The 20,040-nt window shown below is 37.8% G+C and overlaps 1 protein-coding gene across 1 annotated transcript in view; it reads right to left on the reverse strand.

Annotated features, from left to right (window-relative positions):
- Window positions 1-20,040, reverse strand: part of LOC145687543 (cell adhesion molecule Dscam2-like) — a 1,184,503-nt gene that overhangs the window by 535,079 nt on the left and 629,384 nt on the right. The window lies entirely within an intron of this gene.

Below are 20,040 nucleotides of genomic sequence, written 5' to 3' on the forward strand. Positions count from 1 at the left end.
CCGTTCTTTGCTATTGTGATGTTGAGCTGGAAGTATCAACATCTGCTGCATCAAGGACTTAAATCCATTTGTTGTGGCTGCGTATTTCAAACAAATTCAAGAATATTGGAAGAAGTAATATAATGTTAGTTTATGATAAGTTGTGGAATATATATATTTATGTACCCAAAAATTATTAGGTTTCGCAAATTCAGTCTAACCGTGCTTCTATTCAAGATGATAAACGATATATTTGAGAGTGATTTTTCTCCATTGTATATTACACGTAAGAGTGTTTAGTGAATACTATTTTGATTTTCCGAATTTCTTACACTATGTGAAAAACATGCTTATACTGTACTAGTGTTTATGTGTAGGAAATGCACTGATAATCCTTGGTTCGCTTTTGTGTATTATATTTCTCTATCAATTACAACTAACGGTAAGCTGGGAAATGTCATCTAAATTCTGTACGTCAAACATACATCACGTCATAACGGTCATATATACGCATATCTTCCGCCCAACATAAATACAATGGGACTGTGAAAGTAGTTTCAATAAATTTCATTTCAATATCACCATCATTATAAATACGAGACAAGAGTTCAACCAAAACTTTACTACAACCATTCAAAAGTCATGAAAATTTTCCGTTCATTTTATTTTAATGACTGATCGAAAACAAAAATAATCTCATGTTTAGTCCATGAATATTGCAAATTATTAATGAATACGAGGCTTTAATTTTCATGACTGTAGCTGAATGGTGTTACTAGTTTGATGGCGGTCTGAATATTTATCTACATAATATTAATTAATTTCAATAAAAATAGAGAAAAAAAATAGTAGCTTAAAATTAGAGGGAAAATACGTCTGTTTTTATGTCAAAGAACGTAAAGTTTGACAACATTATAGAAGGTTAATTTAAAGCCATGAAATAGTGTCGTCAGAAAGAAACACAATTTTACGTTCGCAGGGGGTATAGTTTTCAGTTTTTACGAAACTTACAAAAATAGATGGCAGTGTTGTCGAACTCAATTTAAAAGATAGGACAAGACCTTTGAGTTAGAAGCACGGCCCCGCTCCATCCTCCATAGAGAGCGAGCGAGAGGAGAGTGATTCCAGCGGGCGGTGGTTTAAACATATGTGTAACAGAGAGGTGCGTGTGAATGTATAGTTATATTTGGTATTTGTGTGTGTGTGTGTGTTTGGTGTTCAGAGAGAAACTCACAGAACGGTCGTGTCCAGTGTCTACCGTTCATCAGAAGAAAGTTATCCCTCCCTTCAAGGATAGTGAAACAAATGGGAGGTAGAAACGAAACTTGGAAAGAAAACAGATGTGAAAGAAAGCGGGGAAAAACTGTGGGTTTGGTAAGCTGAATATGTAAATGTATTATAACACCCAGAATAACAAAAACATTTTGCATAAATTAAATTGGTTCGCAACAATGGTTGGTTTACAAACTTACAACAATGAAAAAAATAAGTTATAGTAAAATTTTCATCTAAAAATTCATAGATCACTTGATCTTTACTAAATGCCAGAATTTCAAAGACCTAGAACAAGAGATAACGGGAGAGGCATCTAATTCATCTGCAACAATCAAAAACTTATAACAATGGAATGAACAAAATGTTGTAAAATTTTCGCTTTGAGGTTCGTATATTACTTTATTGTGTACTCAGTGACAGAATTTCGTTGTCCTTGTGCAAATGATAACGGAAAAGGGTTCAGATTTCTCCACAACAATTAAAATGTTACAACAATGGAAACGAAAATACATAATACAATTTTCGCCTTAACCCTTAAGGGATTCGATGGTACAATTTGTACCATACGGGTGTTTCATGGTACATTGAGTTATAACTCTTCTATTTGAGCTTCTTCGTCCGTTTTTTTTTTTTGTTTGTTTTTCAAGTCCAGAGGCATTGTAGAAGACCTTACGCATGGTTTCAAACCTTCCTGCATCCAGACATAGGAGGTGATGACGTCAAAATTTTAAAATATATATTTTCTCTTATTAAGCCTATGTTCATTATATTTTTTTGGCGGACTTATTTTTGCACGTAGAAGATTGAAATTTTGCACAAACATTCAGCCCACCGAGTAGTATTTACCAGATTTTTTTCAGATTTCTGCGTTAAAACAGGGGAGTTCAGAGGGGCAAAAGTTGAAAAAAGGGATATTTAGACAAAAAAATCAATTTCTTCAAAATTGTCCCGCCTTAGATACATGATGGAGACACGTGAGTCATACCGTCTAAAAGGCAGTTCTATTCTGAAGAGAATGATGGGCGAAACATGACCCTAGGATAGTTAGGGATGTCTCAGGAAATTTTTTGCCTTAGATCATGGTCTTTTGTGGTAATTTGGGGCACTGTGGAGATTCTTGATAAAATTTCTTAGTATTCAAGATAGAAACTTGAAATTTGGTACACATGTTTAGTCTATCAATTACTATTTACCACATGTTTTAAAGATCTCGACGTTCACACAGGGCTGCTCCAGAGGTACCCAAAGTGTGAAAAAATTCCCTCCGAAATTTTCCCTATTCTGGTATATGATATGGGCAAGCAAGTGATACCACTTGAAAGCCAGCTTCATTCTAAAGATAATGAGGTATGAATCATGATCCTACAATAAATAGTGACGATGCAGTAACTGCTTGACTGAAAGTCTAAAAAATACCCCAAAAACCCCGGATCCCTTAAGGGTTAATATTCATATTACTACATTCTTTACTAAATGCCAGAATTTCAAAGTCCTAGAACAAGCAGTAACGCGAGGAGCATTGGATTCCTTTACAACAATAAAAATCTTACAACAATGGAAAGAACAAAATTTCATATATCCACTTGTGATTCATACATTCCATCACGCTATACTAAATCCCAGAATTTCAGTGTCCTAGAACAAATGATAACGGGAGAGGCATAGGATTTTTCTGCAACAATGGAAAGAACAAAATGTCGAAAAAGTGTCACCTTGGAACCTACAGATTACATCATGCTGTACTTAATACCAGAATTTCAGAGTCCTAGAACAAATGGTATGGGGGAGGGGCATTGAATTCCTCTGCAACCATGGGAATGCGGCGTAGAATCGAAACTGCGTAGGATCAAAAAATTCAGCTCAAACCCTGTTTCGATCCTACGCAGTTTCGATCGTACGCAGTGTCGATCCTACGCAGTTTCGACCGTACGCAGTTTCGATTCTACGCAGTTTTGGTCCTACGCAGTTTTGGTCCTACGCAGTTGCCCTGAAATAATTTAAGTTTTAATCATGCGCTCAAAATATATATATTTTTTTCTCTCTCTTTAATTTGTTTAACCTGTGCAGCTATAAATTAGGGTTATATTCATGGACTCCACACGACCTAAACTGCGTAGGATCGAAACTGCGTACGGTCGAAACTGCGTAGGATCCACACTGCGTAGGATCGAAACTGCGTAGGATCCACACTGCGTAGGATCGAAACTGCGTATGATCGAAACTGCGTACGATCGAAACTGCGTACGGTCGAAACTGCGTACGATCGAAACTGCGTAGAATCGAAACTGCGTAGAATCCAAACTGCGTAGGATCCACACTGCAGGTAGGATGGACAAGTTACAGTCGTATGGATTGAGAATCAATTATGATTTGTAATGATGACTATGTCAGAAGTGTAATACTAACTTTGAAACAGCTTCGACGGAATATAATGTAAAATAGTTATGTAATATGAAGAATTTAAAGTAATGAAGAATATGATGTATGATGAATATTGAAGGATAAGAATAATAATAATGTTTAACGAATATTTCGATTGTAAAGATATTATTTCGTAAATGCTGTCAGAAAGTTAGAGAAACAAAAGTCAGATAAAGATTCATATGCTGTTCTGTGTGTACTTGTCTGCGTAATATGAATGAAAATTTATATGATTTTATGTACAACTTAACGACCTAATCACCAGTTATTCATATGTATGTCAACAACGTTACAATATTGTACTTCGCTTTGGGAGTTTCTCATTTGTACACTGAACCTCAAATCGATTTATAGTTGGAACACGTACCCGTGGGAGTAGGAGCATTTCAATGTATTTCGTTACATTTCACAAAAATATTTTTAACTGTAAAAGATTCGAAATTAAACTACTATTCAAATAGAGAATAAAATTACGAAAGTTTACAATTATTACTGGAAACCAATGCTGTCATCCATTTTGAACATTTTAAAAGAACATAGTTTCTAATGTATTGAAATTTCATTTCTTATGAATAGTTTGAAACGTTGTAAATAGTTGTAAAGAACCTGGAGAAAATTCATCAAAATCCTCCTACAATGGGGAAGCCGTGTTAGACATGGAGTTAGTGGATGCAGATGGTGGCATTGGAAAAGTCCGGGTCTCCCGAGCACAGTGGTGATATCAGAAATCGGGCCCAGCCATGAGGCTCCAGAAAAATGGGGTCCCGAAGTTTTGGGCGTGGGTTCTTTCTATACGCCTATTAAACATGGAATTGTATGTGGGTGGTGAAGTTGGAAATGTTCGGGTCGTCTGAGCACAGTGTTAACGTCAGAAATTGGGCCCTTGTCTCAAAGGTCCAAAAATAGTGTCCGGAAATTTTGAGCTTGGCTTCATTCTATTTTTCTTTTAAGCATGGAGTTATTGGATACATATTGTGGTGTTGGAAAGCTCCGGGACCTGAGACTCCAGAAATGAGATCCCAAAAGTTTGGGTTCAGGTCTCTTTTATTTGTGTATTTAACATGGTATTGTACTATAGTGCTAGCGTTTGAAAGGTCGGGGTCGATTAACGAAAGCGGTAATGTCAGAAATTGGGCCCTGGCCTCGAAGCTCCAGAAAATGTGGTTCCGAAATGTTGGGCTCGAGTTCACTCTATTTCTCGTTTAAGCATGGAGTTGTTGCATACAGATGGTGACGTTGGAAAAATCCGATTCCCCTCAGCACAGTGGTGGTCAGAAACCGGGCCCCCACCATGGGGTCCCAATGTTTTGGGCATGAGCCCCTTCTATACGCCTATTAAACATGAATTGTTGTACGAAGGTTAAAAACTTGTATCTTCCTAAAAAAAAAACAAAAAAAAACTTGTATCTTCCTTATAATTATTAGATAATAATCTCAGCTCCTAAACACGTATAAAAGATACCGAAGTTATATTTCAGCAAAAAACAATTACCATAAAACATCTCTTTGCATGTGTAATGACTGAAATGTATTATACTTTGCTTCCCTCCCAAATAAATAAATAAATAAATAAACGATTACAGTCGATAAGCGTAAATCTGGCAGAACCTATTTTCCGAAATCTAAAACAAATCACGCAGATTGTTTATTGCTTCTTCGAGATTGTCCACATTACATTTTCGGTCGCGATTGTCCACATCACATTTTCGGTTTTTCATTGTTTATAATTAACTATACCATAACAGAAATTCCCGCTACGAACAAATTACACGTTAGGTATACGCCTATGTGTCTCTTCTCGAGGACTTCTGGGCCGCGGTGGCTTAGTGGCAGAGGGTTCACACATGATGCGGGGCCCTGGTTCTATACCAACTTGCGCAAAGTGGGGTTTGTGGTGAACAAACACCGTGTGTGAGGGTTTTCTCGGAGTTTCCCTTTCCCACAACCCTTTCATTTCACCATTCCATTTATTCTCATCATCTGCGTCTCCTTTAGTCTACCCAGGATGACAGTCGGATATAAAACTTAAAGATTGCATTTTCATTTTCACATTTGGAGACCCTGTATCTGTGTTCCTTGAGTGCCCCAAATGCTAAATAATAATGGGTTGGAAGGCCCATGAAGTTTAGTACCTGGTACACCCATTATCTCAGCTTGCCCAAAAAGTTAAGGGCTCACGTTAAGTTAACGCCCCAAAACTTTGGTTTTCACACCTTATTAACTATAATGACCCAAAAGATGAAATTTGTTAGCCCGTCGATCTTTATCTCGACTAGCCCAGAAAGTTGGGAGGCTCTGGTGAAGTTAGCCCCCAAATTTTCGGCGCCTATATCACATTAACTATGGAAGAACAAAAGCTGAAATTTGGTAGCCCATCCAGCCCGTAGACAGTACTATGTAGGCCATTCATTCTCTGGACCAGCCCAGAAACTTGGGGGAAGGGGCTCACGTTAAATTAGAGCCGGAAATCTTTGGCGCGCGTATCTCATTTACCCTTTCGGGACAAAATCGATTTTGGGGTTTTCGTAGACTTTCAGTTAATGATTTATTGCCCAAACACTGTTAGCCCGATTGATATCATTTACGTCTTGTATTTTAGAAGAGGAACATGGCTATTTTTTGGTGTAAGTTAGATTGCAGTGTTGCTAACGGGAGGGATTATTGAAAAATGTAGGAGTGAAATTTTTTAAAAAAATCCCTAGCCGAATTTCACGATTTTTTCTAGCTGGCAACACCGAAGCCACCGAAGTCACCTAAAAAGAATTTTCTGGTATGTTGACAAGGTACAGTAAAAATCTGAAGTCGCTGGCTGCCATACAAAGAGAGAAAGAAAAAAAAAACTCTCTCATAATACACATGAAATTTTGGCTCTTCTTACGCGTCAGAAGCAAAAATCAGCATACATGGTGGTTCACCGGCTTCCCTAATTATCCAATCGTGCTCCTCTATGGTGCGTTTTGTAGGCCAAGAATGATTCCAGACAGTTGTACGTTGGTTTGAATATAGCCAAGGACACTGAAATAATAGGGGGGAAAGGATAAATTTCCCAAATTTTTCACAAACAATTACAACTAACATTAAATTACAATAAAAAAAAAAAGTTTTAATCATTTGTTTTAAATATTTTGTTTTAAACAAAACAACCCTGGAAGTTAGTAAATTTGGGACGAAGCCCAAACTAGCAAAAACTTGAACTAATTACATGAACCTTCGATTGTGCCATCTGCAAAGTCTATAAAAGAATTGACAATTCACAGCAACTAGGTAACTAAGAAAATGTTCAGCTAAGTCAATTGAACTTAACGGCAATCTTCTGAACAAGGAATTTGCCAACTTGATCAGAAGTAGTGGCTTTTGGGGGGAGGCTTCTCCTTTCTTCCTGCTGAGACAAGAGTTAGCTTTTTTGGCCCTCCTGAATAAGTCATAGTCCCCCAAGAAAAACTTCCTGGGTACACCCCTGTATGATTATTTAATTATATTTGTCACTATTTTATTTGTCAGTTTCGTTTCTATGCAGTTTGGATCGTACGCAGTTTCGACCGTACGCAGTTTCTATCGTACGCAGTGTGTATCCTACGCAGTTTCAACCGTACGCAGCTTCGATCCTACGCAGTTTCGGTCGTATATAGTTTTGATCCTACTCCGGTTTTTCCCTGTATAACTTCAAAAAAATACTATTACTTAATATTTTGTGATTATAAAATAATTGTTTTTTTATTGTTCGATCATATGACCTTATCTGTTTTCGATCCTACGCCGGTTTTAGTTTCGATCTACGCAGTGTCGATCCTACGCATGAACAAAAATGAAATCTTTAAGTTTTACGTCCCACGGTTATGCCGGTTAGGCTAAAGGTGACTGTGATTATGAGAAATGAATGAAATGGTGGAATGAAGAAAGTGGGAGGAAACGGGAGAACCCCGAGAAAACCCACGCACACGGTGTTTGTCCACCAGAAAGTTCACTTGGCGGGAGCAGGGTTTGAACCCAGGACCCCAAGCACCAGAGGTGAACGCTCTACCACTGAGCCACCGCGGCCCCAGCTACGCATGAACAATTGCTGCATATAGTCATTATCTTAAAACAGACTGACAGCGAAGAACATAGTTCAGTATTTGTGAAAGTTATTAGTATTTTTTTGTGAATATTATTTTACATTGAAAAGATAGGGCGATAGTAACGCCATCTCTTATCACAGAAATAAACATTTTGTTGCTTTAGGGCTACCGCTCACTGTAAACATTTTGTCGGGCAACTAAATCTTGTTGCTCTGGCTAAATTCATTGCGTCTTATGAGAGTCCGCTCACTGAAGCGACGGCGACAGAAAAGTTGCCGAGGTGTCGCCAAGCAGGGCAACAGCTCGGCGACGGAACAGTTGCGCAACATCTACAAATGCATTGAGTCTTATGGGAGTCCGCTCACTGCGGCGACGGCGACAGAAAAGTTGCCGAGGTGCCTCCAAGCAGAGAGATAAAAAATAAATGTTTTCTACAGGTATTTCACATACATAACAGTTTGTTCCATGTGTAGCGCGTGAAAAGCAGTGTTCGCAATTGAAGCTAATACATGTATGTTTTTAATTATTAATGAAGACAATGAAAAATTAATTGAGAAAATAGAGAAACGCCCAGCGTCATATAAAAAATAGTATGAGCTTTCCAGCCAAGAAAAAATAACACCAGTAGTAAATTCGGTAATTCGATAATTGCATAATTCTGTAATTGGGAAATTCGATAAGTACATATGGCTGTCATACTACAAACTACTACAAACTACTACTATCTTCAGAAGCGTGAAATTAATTTTAAGAGTGGCGTGTGATATACTACGTACAACTTTTAATTTATTTATTGATTAGAAACCGCAGAATTTCTATACCGACGGGTGTGTGGCATTCCCGAAGAATGACAGACAGTCATCGAACAAAATTGTGCATATATCTATAGTTTCACAATGATAATTTCAAATTACAATTTCTTTTTCTTTTAACCTCAAGAAGACTCAAGACTTCTATAATACTTTTATACAACCTGATATTTACCATATCAATATTCAGTGCTGTATAGACTTAGAAAAAAAAAACGTTATATGGATAACCGTATATTTTACAAGTATACGGAGTCCTTATGTTTGCTACGGAAAATAGTTCGGACCGTAGGTTATCCATATGCTACATACTTTTCCTGCTTAGATGTTACATCATGCCGTTGCAGGATGTATGACAGCTAACAGTCGTCCATGTATTATACACATATACATATGTTACATACGTCCATCTGTATGTGAGATCCTGACCGCATATGTACAGTTCTCTCGTTCGTACGGAAAGTACGCTTATTTGGAACACTTGTACGGAAAGCACGTATAAAATATACATTCCAGTTAAAGGTTTGCTGTACGTTAAGTACAAAAAATACAAGATTTACACATGTAACCTAGGTTTTTACGTACGCCACATACGTTGTTTTCTTTTCCTCAGTGCAGTAATTGTTCAAAACCTTTATTTGGCAAAATTGCACACACTTGCCTCGCTAGTTCTTCGTTAACTCAATTCTTGAATTAATAGAAATTGTTTTAACATTTAAAGCTATCTATATACGACGTGCAAACTTTGTGTTATGTTCAATAATTCTGAGAAATGTCTGACGTTATATTTTGACTAATCAGAGTTCTCGGTCTCCAACTACTTAACGTTTTCGCAAGACAATGAGAATATATGTATATTACTAATGCATAAACAAACAACACAACAAATTAAAAATAACGTTTTTTTTTCTTCTACAGGTTTCTTCTTCTCGTATTATACGTCTTTATAATTAGTGAAAAATGAGGCCAAAATTACTTAATACACAAGGTAAACACCCCAGTAATGGACATTGATAAATTCGCCACCAGTAATGGACACTTCGGCGGAAATGCGTAAAAAAATAAGACAGTGTCTAACGCAGGGAAGTTTGCACTGTGTTGAAAGTTATCTACGTGATATACTGGTTCCACTCAAGCTTGTTAGGCTGTCGTCTGCTAAATCTACGGACTCTGCAGTTGTGGTAAAGTCGTAGTGTCGAGTGTACGCGCTTGTTTTCACATTGTGTTAAGAAGTTGAATAAGCTCAGAAATCACTTGGCAGCTCTCCTATAGTAAAGTTATGAACAAAATGAAAGGTGTGTGTTTTTCTACGCACTAATATTGGTATAAGAAAGGCATAAGTGTGCAAAAATGTATATTAATAAACTTGAACCATGACTGGTAAGATAAAGCTGCTATTTGCCAATGTTGGACACCACCTGTCCGTTACTGGTAGAATTTGAAAATGTGTCAATAATACAAATGTCCACTGCAAAAGTACCATGAAAGCTGTATGAACAAAACGGCTCAAAAAAAAAAAAAAAAAAAAAAAAAACTGATAGCTTGTGAAGTTTACCAGTAATGGACAGTGGCTGCATATTACTGGTGTAGCTTAGCACCGTTCGTCCAATTATGGACACTTTGCGTACGTTCCAGTTCGTATATAGTATACGGGATGATTTAAAATAATTATTACAATGCTTGCGAGGTGATTTTAGAGGTCAAAAGAGGACAAAAGTGTATTTGGCGTTGTTTCCTATGGGATGTCGTTCCGTTGGTAGGGCTCTTTAAAGAGTCCAAAATGTGAATGATATGTTTGGCTGAACGTACGGCAATAAAATTGTGTGGGATATTGGCAAGAAATTGTATAGGATCTATTCGTAAGTTAACATCCCGGCACTTGACCGTTGGAAGTCAGAAACAGACATAAACAAACGATTCAACTAGATATCACAGTTACGAATTGAGCCATTTATTTCCATCTCTGAGTCCCAACGGAAAAATGCTGGGATTTATTTTACGAATAGGTCCTATACAACTTCTTATACGTCCTATACGAATAGGACCAATACCCCACACCATTTTTGTTCCTCATATTCAGCCCCGTTTGCCGAAAAGCAGAAAACAATTAAAATCTGAACTCATGCAAGGTCCCTACCAACGCAACGGCACGAGGCCTCCCAAGGAAAACATGTCGAATAAATGGTTGTCTCGTGTCGAATAAATGGTATTTCAATGAGCGACTTCAGAACAGTTGTAACAGTTATTGAGTCTCAAATTTCACGAGAAAAACTATTACCACTTAAACGTTGTTTGTAAGACTTGCAACCATGGAATGGACGCAACGAGGATACTATCTTTGGAAAAATTAATGTCGCAAATTTTCAACGAGTTAGTGCAAACCGAAGATGTATCTCATATGAATAATGTTGCTCAACTTGTCCAAGAAATTTCTGCACCTTTGCAAAATCCAACACAAGCAAATTTGGATGAATCTTTTAAAGAGCTGGACTCTAGTCAGACCGTAAACCCCGCAGCAGATGACGCGTGGAATAGTTTGATACTGTTCTCTGAAACAATGTCAATGTCTGCTCAACATTTTTCTGCATTTGTAGAAACAACCAGAAATGCAGAGGTCTATACAATAGCTTCCTTGTTGACAGAATTTCACACAGGGGACATCTCTTCAGAAACCGCAGAAGCCAACAATTCAGGACCAACAGTAATTGCTTCCTCATCATCTACATCCAACAACTCAGATCCAACAACAGTTGCTTCTTCATCAACTACATCCCACAAATAAGTATGGTGTTATCCTGATGTTCCACCTCCTTTCAAAAGCGCTCTGTTTTGGCCCGAGGATAAATCGAGGTTGTCAAAAAGAAAGAAGAAGGAACGTATTCCTGGAGTTGTCACATCTGAACAGGCTCGCAACTAGAGGAGGGCTAGGGGTACTGGCTCCCCAAATCTTTTCGTGGCCCCACTAGACCTCAATACAAAATACCATTTTTAATACAAAAAACACAATTTAGATATTTGTAAGATAATTTCTAATTACTTGGCCACCCTAACATTCATGGCTCCCCCAAACCTCTGTGGCTGGTTTCGGGCCTGCATCTGAACAATAGCGACTCTATAGTGAATCGAATCTTAAAACCAGAATTGAGCAGAAGTTACAAATAAAACGTATGATGGAGTTGAAGAGAGAAAAAGAGAGACGCGCAGAACAAACAAAAATGGAACTTACAAAGCAGAACTTCAAATAGAGGTAGAAAAAAATTCTATCCATAAAGAATTTTTCTTTTACATTTGTATCGGAAAACAGTACCGGTACCTTTCAGAATAGCCGTTTGTTTTATTGTTTTTTTTCCATAATAAAAGTGGTATTTATTTTCACCAGTTGTTCCCAAACATATGCAATTTCTAATACACATTGGGATCTTTTCATTCGTTTTCACACAAGTACTGGTTTTGCTTAACGTTTTTCAAGGGTAAAATAAATAAAAATCCTACGCACAAATACCGGTTACATATTAAATTACACCTCAATAGGTTAGACGTAAAAATTTCCTGATTTCACTTGTATGTCCAACACTGGGTATCCATAACTGGGGCATCCACTTTTTTAAATGTCCATTACTGGTTAGAAAAATAGGGATACAAGAGCAACTCAAATAGTACATTCTACTCGTTTTCTATAGCAGTAATGACTACGATTTAATAGACGCAAGTGTAAACTATGGCTGTCACTACGAAAGAACAAGATTACTATAATTCTCTTCCATCTACAACATATTTTGTCAAAAGTGCTCTTAACAGTGTCCATGACTGGGGTGTTTACCTTACTTGGATAGGAAATATTTTAATACTAGCAGCGGTAGAGCTACACAAATAAAACCATGCTTCGAGTACTGATAAAACTACAATGAGCATATCCGGTTCCAATGATACAAACAGACTTTGGGGGAAATGGTTGAAATTCAGCTCAAATGCAGAAGAGACTATGCATATTCTATATTCTAAAAGGAAATTGTCCTAAAGTGGATGGAACATAGTCAAAAAAGCACAAAACATTAACATTAATATCAATGGAAAAACAATGAAAAACAAACAATTCCTCCACTTATCTCAAAAACCAAAAGAGAAAGGTGGGCTGATATTCGGCTTAAATGTAGAAGATACTATCTAGATTCTGTATTTTGAAAGCAAATTATCCTAAAGTGGATGGAAAATAGTCAAAAAAGCAAGAAATATAACATTAAAGTTAATAGAAAATCAACGAACAAAATGAATTTGTTCACATATCCAAAAACACTATAATAAGGAGATGGCTAATTGAAACACAATGACGAGCTTTAAAACGATGCATACCACGTAAAGTAAATGTGGATATAACATAGTTAAAAGTCAAGTTGTTGAGTAAACCCAACAATAATGATAAAGTACTGTATATGCATATTCTGCGAATTACCCAGGGCATCCTACGCGTCGGTTACGTGCTTGAAATATTTCACATCTGGATATTCTATCACCAGACTCGATTTAGCACGCAACGTGACTTTTGACCTGATTACATACCAGAGTCTGGTCCTTACGTCAAAGCGGATAGGCCCTTTGTAAGGAGTAGTATTAGTAAATGAGCGTTCAAAAACAATGGTCAAAATCTAGTACCAATAGGTGTATTATATAGGTGTATTGATTAACATGTGACACTCAAATTTCAAATTATAATCGATGCCATTAAATTCACTTCTTTTCTCTTAGTTTTTGTACAATCCGCGGCAAAAAACCTGCAACATGAGCATATAAGTTTATTGTGAAATGACGAAGTTTTTTGCTCCAAAATAAGTGTGCTTGGGAGGAGGCCGAGGTTTATCCAGGCGTGATTCGTTCCACTTAGACGTTGTGTTCATTCCCTGCGCTGTTAGGCGTAGTTTCCCAATAAACTTACATCCTCATGTTGCAAGTTTTTTGCCGCGAATTGTACAAAAAAATCTTAACCAAAACCTTATAAGTTGTCTTTTTAAATATTAGCTCTGAATTAAAATGTTTTTCTAAATATTTGTGTGACATTTATCGCATCGGTAGTGTCGCGGAAGGTTTTGCTACAAATCGATGAAAACACAGTATTACGAAAGAGTTAAGTTACATATTTCCTAGACTTTATAACGAAAAAGAAGCTAGCAACTTAGTAAATCTCTGGAATTTGAAGCCACAGAGAATATAAAATTAAAGAAAGAAAATACCATGAGAAAAAAAAAAAGCTGAGAAAGTTTGCTGACTCAATGAAAATTCAGTTTGATTAACGTAGCACAATTAATTAGGAAGTTAAGTAAGTAGCCTGAAATAAAGACAAAAATTGGCAATTCAAAGCTAGAAGAGTAACTTTTTATCCTTACTTTACAGAGATAATAACGTTTTCCACTGTGCTCTGGATTTAGAGACATATTATTTATTACACACTAGCTGATATTTGTTTATCTCAATCTTCTATTAGCTAGGACAAGGAACGTATTCTATCTATAGTGTAAAAACGAGATAATTTTATCTGCATGTTTCTGAAAGTATAAGTGCAACATACAAGTTACAAAACTGTCACAGTCACAGAATTTTCTCGCACATCGTGAGTTCAAGACCAGGGGATAAGGATTAAAAGGAAATACTTTTACAGGCTTGTATTCAGTTCCAAAGTTTTATAGAAAATACTGCTTAATTATATCATTTCTACAACCTTCCAGAAGACTCTAAAAGCTCTTCTCATTTCCCCAAGCTTCAACGGTGTTTTACATAGTTCTTTTGATTTACACAACACAGTAAAAATTTATGCAGCTTTCTTTTTATATCTACAAATTTTCAGAAGATTCTACTCATACAGAGTTTCATTTGTTAACGCAATCATCTAGAACAGTAGTATCCAATTAGTTCAGAGTTGCGGGACTTTTTTTTTATTCTAAAGGCGACTTTTAAATTTTTATATCTGCGTAGAAATAGTAGTTGAGTGGTACGCAACAATATTAACAACTACTACAGTACATTAACAACCTTTATTTATCTGATAAGCATACAACGTACAGTGCATACATACATGGTGTCTATGGAATTAATTACATCTTTTGTAAATCATTAGATGTAAATGATAACATAGAACCCCTAAATTTCTTTTAGGGACCCCTAAGGGTTCACAAACTACTAATTGGTAAAGGCTGTTTTAGAATTTTTTACAGAGTTCTATTCGTTTTTGAAAAAAAAATCAAAAGTTTATACAGAAAAATTCAATGAAATGAAATTTTTGAGTTTTACGTCACACAGTTATGCCAGTTAGGCTAAAGGAGACGGAGATGATGAGAGATGAATGAAATGATGTAATGAAGAAAGTGGGAGGAAACAGAAAAACCCCGAGAAAACCTACGCACACGGTGTTTGTCCACCACAAAGTTCATTTGGCGGGAGCAGGGTTGGAAACCCTGAACTCCATGCACCAGAGGTGAACGCTCTACCACTGAGCCACCGCGGCCCCAAAAAGGTTATACAGAGCTACGAGGGTTGGGGCAAAAGTCATGGCAACTATTTTTTTCTTCCAGATATGTGAGCGGATCACAAACTTACATGTGACGTGTGGAAGTTCTGCAGGCATAGTGTGTATGCAGAACAACATATGGCTCTGTGATAGCTGGTAGTAGCACAGCGAGGGCTGTGAAATCAGTCAGTTGGTGAGTGTCGTGCGAGATGAAAGTAACCCGTGTTGAGCAGCGCGCTTACATCAAAATAGCCGTTCTCCGAGGGAGAAATGCGATGGAGTGTCACAGTGAATTAGTGGAAGCCCTTTGGAATAATGCCCTACCATACCGGACAGTAGCCCGGTAGGTAGGAAAGTTTCAGCAAGGACGCGTGTCAACCTGTGATGAGCAACGTTCGGGACGACCTGTCAGTGTGCGGACCGACGTGGCACGTGCCGTCATCGATCAGCTCCTGGATGAAGACAGACGATGGACGCTACTGGAGTTGGCGGAGGCAAGTGGCATCGAGAAAAGCACCGTCCACAGGGTATTGCGTAATGAGCTGCAACTGCGCAAAATCGCATCGCGGTGGGTACCGCATGCACTGACGGAAGTTCAAAGCTAGATGCACTATGCAATATGCTCCGACCACCTTGTACGCTGGCAACAGAACGGCGATCAATTCTTTTTTCACGAATAATCCCATCGATGAATTTTAGGCCAGGGCATACGAACCAGAACTGAAACGTCAGTCCGTGGAGTGGCGATATGTTGGATCACCAAGGAGGCAGAAGTTCCGTCAGAATCCTTCCCCAGTCAAATTGATGGTGATCGTCGCGTATGACGCCAGGGGTGTCATTGTTTGCACTTTGTTCCACATGGCAGAACAATGACCGCACAGTACTACAGGGACTTCCTGGTGCCACAGGTACAACGACAGGTACGACGGTCCCTCGGAGAACGGCTATTTTGATGTAAGCGCGCTGCTCAACACGGGTTACTTCCATCTCGCACAACACTCACCAACTGACTGATTTCACAGTTCTCGCTGTGCTACTACCAGCTATCAAAGAGCCATATGTTGTTCTGCATACACACTATGCCTGCAGAACTTCCACACGACACATGTAAGTTGGTGATCCGCTCACATATCTGGAAGAAAAAAAAATAGTTGCCATGACTTTTGCCCCAACCCTCGTATATATGTTCTATTCAACTGAACTCTAACTATCATTAGGACTGACACCAATCAGCTTAACGAATTGAGACCCTGAAAACTATGGATTGCGCTGTAATATCGGTCATTTTGGACATTTTGTTTTTTACCCATTCCTATCCCATGCTATAGGTTATTTTTGATTATTTTGGTATATCATTTTCTTTGCAGTATTCTAAGGGTGGTTTACTCCCACAATATTTCTTCCAGATTTTAAGTTATATGTGTGCCAAGTTTGGTAGTAATTTCTCCAGGCGTTCCATAGTTGTGCTGGAATATTTATATTGATATATATCGTGTGTTCTAAAAACAACGCCCACGGACAACAGAGCACTATTCTACAAGTAAAAAAAAAGCAAATATACCTTTTGGCTCCTCGTCTATAGGCATAAATTGCACTATCTGGCAACGTCACAGACAAAGACCATAGAGTACATATAAAATCCATCAAATAGTTACCCCTATTCTTTTCATATAGCAGCTGAAGTCAATACACGTTAACACTAGCACCACTTATTAGCTTAACAATCGAGGTAGTTGCTTGATGGGTTCGTAGTGGAATGATAATTATTCTAAGTTAATATGCTACGTTGCCACATAATGAAATTTTTGATTCCCTATAACGGCTGAAGTAGGCCACGAAGTGTATACCATTATATAATATTTTCTGTTTTTATTTTGATCTGAATAAGAGTGTTGTGTTGTCCGTGGGCGTCAACATCCGATATGTATTATGTAATGGTATAGAAACACCGACATAAAATGTTATAGTACAACCTTTCCCAATCTGGGGTCCGCAAGACTATATCAGAGAGTCCCCAAGCCAATCTAAGAGAGGGACACACAGGTCAGAAATACACCACTTTAATTTAAATGATCGAATTATTAATAAGTCAATTTGCGTGAGAAGTGACATTCGACCTACAAGAAGTTGCCTATATACTCCAACGTTTTTTTGTCTTCTGACAGAGCCAAAAAGCTCTGTAGAAACTGATGTACAGTATGTGCTGTAAAATATCTTCAAACGAAAATCTTCTTTGACACAATAGGTGACTCAAAAACGAAACAGGGAATCATAAATTCTTCCTCGGCATGCCTACATTTGTCAAAAATCTTTGACGCAAGGTATTTTCTGTAATACATACATTCTTCGACCTTCCCCCCTGCACCCTTTCCATAGCTTTTATTGTTACAAGTGCGAAAAGTCATCTTTCCTCCAGATTAGTTATTTACAAATGATTTTACTGAATTGCCGCATAAGGTAGATGCTAAGAGAAAATCTGGCGAGTGAGGTGGTCTGGTAACCCCCCCCCCCTCATATTTTTAACAAACTGGGTGCATTGAACTTATGCTGTGGTTCTTTAGCATAAGCTTGCACATTCTTTATCTGGTTCCGAATGCAAATCTTGAAGGGGTTGGAAAGGAATACTCTGAATCATATTCCAGAACGCAGCAACACTTGATAGTTGGTGTTAGTAGATAGTAGTGTACTTTTGAAGCTAGGGCATCGTGTTTATCGGGAGTTCATGTGTATGTGTGTGTGAATTCCACATAATGGATCGCTGGCTAAAATGCGGTTCTCTAAAACGCGGAAGAAGCGAAACTACTGACACTATAGAAGAAGAAAACAAGGAAACTGTGCGAGTTCAAAAGAAATTACGCAAATATTGTGATATATATTTAGAGATGGGATTTACAGTGGTTGAGGCAATCGGTGTTTAAAAACTGCAGTGTGTTGTTTGTGGCGAAGTATTATCGAATGAGCGTATGAAACCATCGAAACTGCATGTCGGAAGTAAACATTCTGTGCTGGCTAGAAACCGGTTAAGTATTTTAGAAACAAGCTCACAGAACTTAGTGCTTCGAAAAAGATACTTAAGGACATTTCCTTTGAACAAAATAAAGAAAAGGCAGTGTTGGCTTCTTATGAAGTAGCTTTATTAATTGCGAAAAATGGAATATCTCACACAATTGGTGAATAGTCGGTTCTTCCAGCTACCAAAGTGATGAGACGCCTAATATTTGGGGGGAAATTATCAAACGAGTTACCTTTAATTGCATTATCTAACAATACCATCAAAAGAAGAATCGAAAAAACAGGACATGTAAATAGCATGAATGATGGACAGTGAATACTTCACTTTGGAACTGGACGAAAGTACGGACATTTCTGATAAACTAAATTTATTAGAGGTTTTGTCAAACATGAACACGATAGCACCATACAAGAAGACCTTTTGTTCTGTAAACAGCTTCCGCTTCACACAACGGCAGAATCTATCCTCGAAATTCTTAATTCTTTTATGGTGGAGACTCACATAGAATGGTCACATTGTGTTGGCATTAGCAAAGACGGTGCTCGAGCAATGACTGGCAACTCATTCAATCGGTTGCTCCATTAGCGAAATGGACCCAATGTAGTATCCATAGAGAAGCATAAGCTTCACTGAAATGCCACAAAATGAAAAGTGTTCTGGACGATGCAGTGAAAACTGAAAATTAACTGAGAATTATATCAAGTTTCGTCCTCTTAACTCTAGATTATTCAATGCACTATGCAATAAAATGAGGAGTGACCAACAACACATCTTGCTACATTCCGAAATTCGATGGATATCTCAGTGGTGCCCATCCCCCTCATGTCCATGACGCACCCTCTCTCTATTGTGTATCCGTAGGTGTTCTTTCATGAAAAAATTCTGTTCGATTAATTTTTACACCCCGTCAAACATATTTATATAGATTTTTAACTCCCCCAGTATTTCAATGAAGCAGTTTGCGTCAAAGCCTCCCTTTGCGGGCACCCCTGGTTATCTCGTGGAAAAGTCTTGACCCGTCTTTTCGACCTCCGCGATGAAGTGAGGTTATTTCTTTTAGACTAATTTGAATTGAGTCGCCGTCTGAACGATTTCACTTGGCTCTCAATTCTAGCATACATGTCAGATATTTTCTGCTTTTTAAACTCTCTAAATATAAGCCTTCAAGGCAAAAGTTACTATATTTATGGCTCAAGACAAGGTCAAACAAACTAAAGGTCTGATCCTGCCGTCTAGACAAAAATGAATATGATTGTTTCTCTTCCTTTAGCGATTTCTTGTCAACAACTAAAGAAGATCTTCCTTCTGATGTTATGAACATGAAACAACGCCGTTTAGAAACCACGGTCTTAAAATTCAGGGAATATTTCCCATTAAGCAAAAGCAAACTGGAGTGGGTAAAAAATCCTTTCGTAGAGACGGAAAATGAGTTGCCAAACAACTAAGAAGATCAGTTGTTGGAACTTTTGCGTGACTGCGTTATGAAAATAAAGTATTCATAATCCATACTGACTGGTTTCTGGTTGAATGCGCGATCAATGTATCCCGAAATCTCGACAAGTGCGCTACGATGCCTAATGGCGTTTGCCACGACAAACCTTTGGAAATCAACGTTTTTTTGCTCTTTCTTATCTGAAGAACAAGTACAGGAATGAACTTGATGCTGAGGCGGATCTTCGCTTTAATGTATCTTCAATTGATCTTGACATTTCTTTGTTAGTGGCTGAAAGACAACACCAACCATTACATTGATTGAAGTTGTGTACCTCGATAAGTCATACACTTATCATGTTAACTTGTAGAAGTTAACAAATGTTTTTTAATACTTATTTTTATATGGGATGGGTAGTTTATTGTGGTTAGTTTTCTTTACGTACGGAATGTATTTATATATTTGCAACGTCTTACAAGGAGACTTACGGAAGTGTCACTCTCTGATCTGAATGAAACATTGCACACTTGTAGAACAACAAAAGCTAATCGACACTT

This window comes from Thermobia domestica, chromosome 6 (genome assembly GCF_964235325.1).
Source record: "Thermobia domestica chromosome 6, izTheDome1.hap1.1, whole genome shotgun sequence".
Classification (NCBI taxonomy): Eukaryota; Metazoa; Arthropoda; class Insecta; order Zygentoma; family Lepismatidae; genus Thermobia; species Thermobia domestica.